Here is a 9596-nt window from a genome sequence, read left to right as displayed (position 1 = left end):
AGTGAAAATGAACATAAATTGAAGTTGTCGATATCACTGGTGTCACACATAGGAGAACTGGAAATCTTCCTTCTCTTAGGATTTGGAAGAAGTTGCGATGCATCAGATGATATCTGCAAAAGCAAGGAAAATATAAAATAATACCAACACACTTCACACCTGTCTGTGAGCCAACAGGTGTGAATAAATGTATTTCTCCTTTTTGATATAACTGCATAAGCTCACCAAATTTTTTTTCAGCTGCCTCGAGTCTTTCTGAAAAATCATTCAAAAACACAACAAAGAAAATAAAATATGTAAAGTTTCAAACTGTAAAAAATATACTTCAATCAAATGTAATAAATTCATGATCTATAGAATACCTTGACGTTTGTCTTCCGCTGTGGTTTCCCCAGCCTGCATGCCTTTCTCGATATCAGGAATTCCAGCTTCATTCAATTGTGAACCAACGTCGAGGAGCATTGGAGTATTATCTGGAAGGTTTTTCTCAATTCTACCTTCATTTAATTCAGCATCATCAGAGACTTTTTGAGTTGTGTCAATTGAAGCACAACTAGTTTCAACTTCCACTGCATATTCATAAAAAGGGGGAATAGATCAACTAGTTTTTCTATATATATAACATAGTAAAAATTTATACCTGTAGTGAATATTTCACTATAGGACATTATCAAAAAGATCAGTTAAAACTTCAATCTCTAAGAAGACTGAAGTTCGACAGTTACAAAAACAAAAACTTCAGCTCTAGAGCTGAAGTTCGACAGCTACAAAAAAAATCTTCAACTGAAGTTTTGTTTCATGTTTTGTGTTTTTTTGTTATATATTTTTATGAACTATTATAAACTTCACACTTTATACCTGTAGTAACAATTTCCTGCGTATCACCGCCTAAAATTTCCTTGCAAATAGTTGTTGCTCCATCAAACAAATTGCCCTGTCCAACATCGCTTTCCAAAGAACAACTCGATGCATATTTTTCAGTACCAACAACTTGATCATATACACCTTGTTGTTGAACATGTTCATCACATTCACCAGCCGCTTCCTTACGTGTAGCATTATCATCTGCGACTTTATGCGATGGATCATGAGCATCATGTTCTTCAACTTGATTATCTGCACATTGCTTACTCCCAACATTCTCAGTTGCTAATTGTTCTTCATCATTTACATCTCTGCTCAATATATCAGCACTGGAACGTTCCACTTCAACTTATTTCTGAATATGTTGATCGCCTTCAAAAGACGCTTCCTCGCGTGTAGCATTTACATATACGACTTTATCTGATGCATTAATAACCGATGGAGGTTCGTAACAGTCAATCACCCTATCATATTCTCGATGGTTACTCAAATCAAAACTGTCATCGTCCATTTCATTTGATTTGTTGACAATCTTAAATAACTGTTCAAACTTCTCATCGAAATATTCCTAGAAAAAAAATTACTAACAATGATTAATTTGAATAACATCAGCAGAAATAAAAGACTTCTCTATAAATTAGCTTACCTTCACTTTTGCAAAAACCGCATCAACAATAGCAGATTGCTCATCCTTTTTAAACTTATCGAAAACTTCGTTCACGATCGTGCTTCTTTCTTTTTCTGCATGCCTTTGAACCTCCGTCGTTAACCTCTAGAATAGATAAACAACAAAAATTCAGATATAGAAGAAAACTTCAGCTCAAAAACATGTTGTACTTTTACAAAAACAAAACCAAAAAACTTTAGATCAAAACTTACAGAACATATTGTCTCAAGTAATTCATTGTCATCAAAGTCAGATGTAGAACGGGTAGAACGACTCTGGGTACGAGATGATTCGCCAATAAAAGGAATTCGATTTAGTTCTTTTGTTCGACTCCGACTACGTGGTGATTCACCAATGACAGGAATTCGATTCACTTCTTTTGATCGACTCAGAGTACGTGGTGATTCACCAATTGAAGGAACTGCATTAACTACCTTTGAACGAATTAAAGGCATTGAATTCAATTCCTCTTTTGTAGGAATTATATGCAATACCCTAAAGTCGCGATATCTCTGTTTAATACAAAAAAGTATATTATGAGGAGAAAAAAACTAATACATCAACATATTAACACAAAGACAAAAAAAAAAGTAACTTACTTCATGAGTACTGAACATATAATAAAGTTCAGCAAATTTAGGCTCTCCCACACATACATAACGTAACATCCTGGGAACCTGAAGGGTATCAAGGTACTCATCCTCTCTTATATACCTCTCCCGAACATCTGGTAAGCGCTCATAGAACCAAACACATAACGGATATGGAAATCCACCAAGTTTATACTCAGTTGTATGTAATTTATTCTGCTTGTCCAATGCATGTTTCAGTGAATAAATGAGCTTCTCATAAGCCACATTACCCCAAGGATATTCAGCACAAACCTTATCATCTTCAACAATAGATGCATATTCCTCCATCACACATGACTCGGTATTTTTCCCAAACAAAATAGACTCTACAACAAGAATTTCCATAAGCTTAACAGCATCATCATCACTCTCGCATACATGTACGTGATTCACAGCATTCTTTGGAATTTCATTGCGAGTCATAAAATTTCGAATATCCTTCAAAGTCACACCCTTGGACTTACCAAAATACCGCTTCAGAATATTGCTCTCTCGATTAATTGGTTTTTCAACATTATGTGTTGTGATCCGCAAATCACACATAATGTGAAAGTCTTCAAGGGTGAAGGAAACATCATGACCAGAAATCTTGAAACTAATGGAGTCTCGATCATTGGTGAATATTCAAGAAAGACACGGACAATGAACCAACTTCATGCTGCATTGGAAATTCTCCATAGCCATAATGTATTGAAATGTACCATTAGTAAGCTTATCCCGTTGTGTAGGAGTCAAGAAAGTTGCAATTAATTTCTTCAAATCATGGTTCCCCTTCCAGTAACCCTTACAGTTAAACCAATCTCCAAACTCAAAATATCTTTGCCCTGGTCTTGTAGGTGGAGGAGCAGGGACATAAGGACCTGGGGGTATTATAGGTTGTCTAGGTGCTTTAGGTGTTTTGCCTACTTTAACTGCATTAGGATCTTTAGGTGCTTTGGGAGCCATCTGTACAAAAAAAGTAAAAGTTACAAAAAATAACATCAGGACATTATCAAAAGATCAGTTAAAACTTCAATACCTAAGAAGGCTGAAGTTCGACAGTTATAAAACAAAAACTTCAGCTCTAGAGTTGAAGTTCGACAGTTATAAAACAAAAACTTCAGCTCTAGAGCTGAAGTTCACCAGTAACAAACACAAAAACTTCAGCTCTTTAAGCTGGACTTCACCAGTTACAAACACAAAACATTCAGCAAAAAAACATGTTGTAGTTTTGACAAAAAACAAAACACAAATTCTGTTTATCTAAGGTATCATTGAACTATTATAAAACAAATAATACTTCAGCTCTTAAATAGTATCATATATTTAACTCTTAAAATTTTTAAATACTCGTTCAAAAAACATAAATATAGAATTTTCATCAACAACATAAACACTCGTTCAAAAAACCTAAAAACACAATCGTAAAAGTAAAACTAATGCATGACTATCAAAACCAAAATCAGAAATTAAATCGTAAAGTAAAACCCAAAAAGTTAATGCAATGTACATGTGATTAAATCGTAATGTGGTAACAACGACGACTAGCAGTTGAAAAATCCAAACAACAACGAAAACCGTTTGATTTCAGAGAAGAACAAATCAAAAAATGCGAATAACAGGAGTGAGAGACAAAGACAGTAGAGGACTAGCGTATACTTGGAGAGAAAGTAGTCTTTTAATAAAGAAGAGCAAAATAGTCTTTTCAAATGGCTTTTAACAACAAAAAAAACGGGTACGGGTGAAAACAAAAAGACAAAGTGGCTACAGGTTAAAACGGGGCGTCCAAATAGGGCGCCCCGTGCAATTTTTACTAGAATGAAGGGGGTATGCAAATTATGTCGAAGCCTCGGCTCAGTCTGTCTCTCATCCTTTTCTCTCTCTAGTTACTCATCCTCGTTCTTCTTAGTTTTAGGTTGCAATTTCTCTCTTCATCTACTTTCTATCTCCTTAGTGTTATTTTCTACTGTTCTATTGATATTTGATTATTGTAATTCGGTTTAGTGAGTTAATATAATCAGTTGGTTTGGGTGTAATATCTAGTTTGTTTCATTGGTGCTTTCATCCAGAGGTCTTCAATGGAGGACCAAATATTTCGAACTATTGATGATTTAGTTAAGGCTGTGAATGATTTGTTGTCGAAGGATATGTCCGAAATTCGTTCATTGTTACATGAGATGGTTGAAAACCTTGCAACGAATAAGCCTACTCCGGTGGAATTCCGACGATTTAGTGGCGAGGATCCAGAGTTATGGATTTCTCAGGCTGAACGCTACTTTGAATTCTACGGCACATCAGAAAACAACAAATTATTACGAGCATCTCTTTACCTAGAAGGTGAGGCGTTGGAGTGGTTCCAATGGCTTCTCCGGAACAAGCAATTGACGGATTGGGAACAATTTGTTGCAAAAGTGCGAATTCGTTTTCGTATATATCATCTCGAATCGCCGGAGATCTGGCTATAATCAAGGATTATTCTACTAAAATTGAAGACAAGATGTTCGACAATATGTCGCATGGATGTTGTTGTTCCAAGGTGTTTGCTATTAAGCGATCAAATGTTGAAGTCCTTACTGATACAACGGAATCTGATTTAAATGATGCAAAATCAGAAGAGGTCCAGGTGTGTGATGAAGGCTCTCAGGGAAATGGCAACACACACCAGTCTCATTGTGAGACCTTGCAAATCGAGGTTACCACTAAGGTTCTAGTTAATTATATCGGTATTTCTTCAAACTATGTTCCCATTTCTTCTTTAGTTAGTTTAACTGGTTACAATTGGAATGTAACTACACTACTGGAATATAAAAATAAAGAGGAGGAAAATACAAGAGACAATGCAGCTAAGGTGTTGGCAATTTCGTCTCTAAGGGATATAACTAGTTATCTGATTCCTTTTGCTAGACAAGGATATGTCACGTCGAATGTTATTGGGAGATTTCCAAGGATAGAATTCCTATTTGCTGGTGCTAATCAAAATATATTGTTCCATCACCATGATGTTAACCTACACAAATGCAATTGGGTTGATACTGGGCAAGAGAGAAAATTTTATGATATCTTATTGTCTGTAACACGTAAACCTGCTATGGCGGAGAATATACAGGGATTACTTCAAAAATTTGCTGAAAGTTACTCCAAGCAGTCCCCAAATATCCAGGCCAATGAAGCTGTTAGACTGTTCCTGGCAGTGTGTGGTCTAGATTATAGAGCAAGGTCTGCTTCGCCAGACTCTTCATTTGATCCTAGTTTTGGTTTGTTTACCACATTTATTGGCGCTGCAAGATATTTTTCAGTCATGGTTGTGGATGATTTCAAGCAGATTATTAGGATATTAGAGCATCATATTCCAATGATTTATGTATTTTGAATCAATTCCCATTTGATCCTGGTTTTAATTATGCCGCACCCAATACAGTAGAATTTACTTTTGAAGATGTAAAATCTGCAGAAGATGGCACTCTGAAAGTACGATTTGTACTTCTAATTGAGATGTTTCATATTGGTCAAGTACTCCCTCTGCAAAGTGGTATCACTTTGGATGATTGTCATAAATTTGAGACTTGTGATTGTTGTCATATGGGGCATGCACATATTACGTTTTGGAGTCTGATGCCGTACTATGGATTGTTCCATTTTGTATTTCTTTGGACAATTGGCTCGACACGGGGCAGAATAATTTAGGTTGTGTGTCTATTGCTAATAAACATTTAAATATTGCATCAGATGCATAGAAATGTTGGAAGGGTTTTTAAAAGAAGTAGAAGTTTAATTACAAAGTTGTATGATTGTTGAAATACAGGGTTGAGTTTGTTGCGGAAGCCAAATGTATATAGTGTGAATAAGTCACAACTACTATACCAAAAATTATGACAGCCACCAAATAATAAATAAGACAATAAAACAACAATAAAGGAAACACCAGAATTTACGAGGTTCGGCTAATTTTGCCTACTCCTCGGACACAACCAATATTTTATTCCACTCCAAAAATACAAGTGAAATAATACTAAAGAGAGAAGATACAAATGCCTTAAACAGATGAGAAGGCAAATGAGAGGTGTGTCTCGATCCTAAACATTAGGCCTTCTTTTATAGGGGAAAAATCCCCTCCAAACTTAACTCCCAACCAATGTGGGACTTTGGCATTTTGCCAAACTTCAACAAATCTCCACCTTGGCAAAATTCCACATTTTCAATTCTCTCTCAATAACAAATTTTGGTTGTGTCTTCATCTTCAATCTTCAGTGTTCAACAATGTTGATCAAATCCAAACAATGTTGAAACTTGACCGCAGTCACCACCTTTGTCAGCATATCAGCAGGATTCTCTGTAGTATGAATTTTCTTCACCGTGACTCCACCTTCTTCTATGATTTCTCGTACGAAATGATACCGAACATCAATGTGCTTCGTCCTTGCATGATAAACTTGGTTCTTCGCTAATTGAATAGCACTTTGACTATCACAAAAAATTGTGATACCTTTTTGTTCAACACCAAGCTCCTTTAGCAATCCTTGAAGCCAAATTGCCTCTTTCACAGCATCTGTAATAGCCATGTACTCTGCCTCTGTTGTAGACAAAGCAACTGTTGACTGCAAAGTAGACTTCCAACTAACTGGTGCCTTTGCAAAAGTAAACACATAACCAGTAGTTGATCTTCGTTTGTCCATATCACCCGCAAAATCTGAGTCACAATATCCAACTACAGACTGATTGTCTTCCTGCTCAAAAACTAACCCGACATCTACAGTATTATGAATATACCGTAGAATCCACTTCACAGCTTGCCAATGCTCCTTCCCTGGATTGTGCATATATCTGCTAATAACTCCAATAGCTTGTGAAATGTCAGGCCTTGTGCAAACCATTGCATACATCAAGCTACCAACAACATTTGTGTATGGTACCTTTGACATATACTCTCGTTCAGCTTCATCCATTGGCGACATAGTAGTACTTAGCTTAAAATGGGAAGCAAGTGGAGTACTAACTGGCTTAGTCTTGTCATCTATGCCAAAACGTTGAAGTACTCTCTTCAAATATTCCTATTGAGATAAACAGAGTTTCTTTGAACGTCTATCTCTAATTATCTCCATGCCAAGAATTTTCTTTGCCTCACCCAAATCCTTCATCTCGAACTCCTTCTTCAGTTGAATCTTCAACTTATCAATTTCTTCCAAATTCTTGGAAGCTATCAACATATCATCAACATATAGGAGAAGATATACAAAGGAACCATCTTTAAGCTTGTGCAAATACACACAATGATCGTATTTGCTTCTCTTGTACCCTTGCCGCAACATAAACTCGTCAAATCGCTTGTACCATTGTCTAGAAGATTGTTTCAATCCGTACAACGATTTTTCAAGTTTGCACACCATATTTTCTTTTCCAGCAACTTTGAATCCTTCTGGCTGAGTCATGTAGATTTCCTCCTCCAAGTTTCCATGTAAAAACACAGTTTTTACATCCATCTGAACTAGTTCCAAATCCAATTATGCTACCAAAGCCAACATAATTCTAATGGAGGAATGTTTTACAACTGGAGAAAACACTTCATTGTAATCAATTCCCTCCTTTTGAGCATATCCTTTGGCCACCAATCTTGCTTTGTAGCGAACATCTAATTGGTTAGGAAATCCTTCTTTCTTTGCAAATACCCATTTGCACCCAATTGCTTTCTTTCCCTTCGGGAGATTGGCCAATCTCCATGTATGATTCTGATGAAGGGACTGTATTTCATCATTCATGGCAATCCTCCACTTATCTTCTTCTGAACTTTGGACAGCGTCTTTGTAAGTAGTAGGAACATCATCAGCTACAATTGAGGTTGCACAAGCAACCGTCTCTATGAGACGAACAGGTTTCGTTATTGTTCTTTTTGGCCTGCTGGTTGCTATTGATTCAAGTTGTTGTTGAGATTCCTGAGTTGGAATCTCCTCTACTGGCTCTCCTTCCAGAGGGTAATCTTCATTTGTTTCCTCCTCTGCTTCTTGTGTAGGAAAAATAAATTTTCCCTCAAACTCCACCTGCTTAGAAGCACCTTCATTTTGTTTGGTATCTTCTGTTACCTTATTTACCATAGCAAATTCATCAAAGGTAACATCTCTGCTGAACATTACTTTCTTTGTCATAGGACACCATAAGCGATATCCTTTGACTCCAGAAGTAATTCCCATAAAAATAGCCTTCTTTGCCCTTGGATCCAATTTTGACTCCGTCACATGATAATATGCAGTTGAGCCAAACACGTGCAAAGAGTTATAATCTACAGCAGGTTTTCCGTACCATTTTTCAAATGGTGTTTTGCCATCAATAGCAGCAGATGGTAGACGATTAATGAGGTGGCATGCATATGTAATTGCCTCAGCCCAAAATTCTTTGCCCAAGCCAGCATTGGACAACATACACCGTACCTTCTCCAGCAAGGTCCGGTTCATACGTTCTGCCACTCCATTCTGTTGTGGTGTATGTCTAACAGTGAAGTGTCGGATGATGCCATCATTTTCACAGACCTTATTGAAATGATCATTTTTGTATTCACCTCCATTTTTTGTGCGAATACACTTGATTCTCCTGCCTGTCTGATTCTCCACCATCATCTTCCATTTGAGAAAAATTCCCAACACTTCATCTTTGCTCTTCATTGTATACACCCATACTCTTCGGGAAAAATCATCAACAAAGGTTACAAAATAGTGCTTCCCACCCAATGAAGGTGTTTTGGAAGGACCCCAAACATCAGAGTGTACATAATCCAAAATGCCTTTAGTATTATGGATCGTTGTACCAAATTTAACCCTTGTCTGTTTCCCTTTAACACAATGCTCACAAAACTCCAAGTTGCAAGCCTTTACTCCTTTTAACAATCCTTGATCTGATAGAGTTTTCAAGGATTTTCCTCCAGCATGTCCCAAGCGCATATGCCATAGCTTGGTTGCTTCTGCCTCTTTGTCGTCACTGGATGTTACTGTCGCTGTCCCAATAACTGTACTGCCACGATAGCGGTACATATTATTATTCTTCCGATTAGCCTTCATTACCACTAGTGCACCGGAGCATACTCTCATCACTCCATTTTCTGCAATGATTTTGAACCCTTTTGATTCTAGGGCTCCCACAGAGATGAGATTCTTCTTCAAATCCGGTACATATCGAACATCTATCAATGTTCTGATCATTCCATCATGGTTCCTTAATCGTATTGAACCATGCCATATGAGGTAAGAGGGCTGTTATCCGCTGTGTGGATGACTCCATATTCTCCTTCTTGAAATTCCACGAACCAGTCCCTGTTGGGACACATATGATAGCTACAAGCCGAGTCCATCAACCATATGTCTGATGATGTTGATGACTCTGTTGTAACTAATGAGAAGTCTGAATCATCACAATCAGCTACATTTGAATCCATAATAGCCTTTCCATTGTTATGTTTGGCCTTATTCTTC

The sequence above is a fragment of the Nicotiana tabacum genome, chromosome 21, assembly GCF_000715075.1.
Source record: "Nicotiana tabacum cultivar K326 chromosome 21, ASM71507v2, whole genome shotgun sequence".
NCBI classification, from domain to species: domain Eukaryota; kingdom Viridiplantae; phylum Streptophyta; class Magnoliopsida; order Solanales; family Solanaceae; genus Nicotiana; species Nicotiana tabacum.
The sequence above is the reverse complement of the archived record's forward strand: the minus strand, read 5'-3'. Positions refer to the sequence as shown.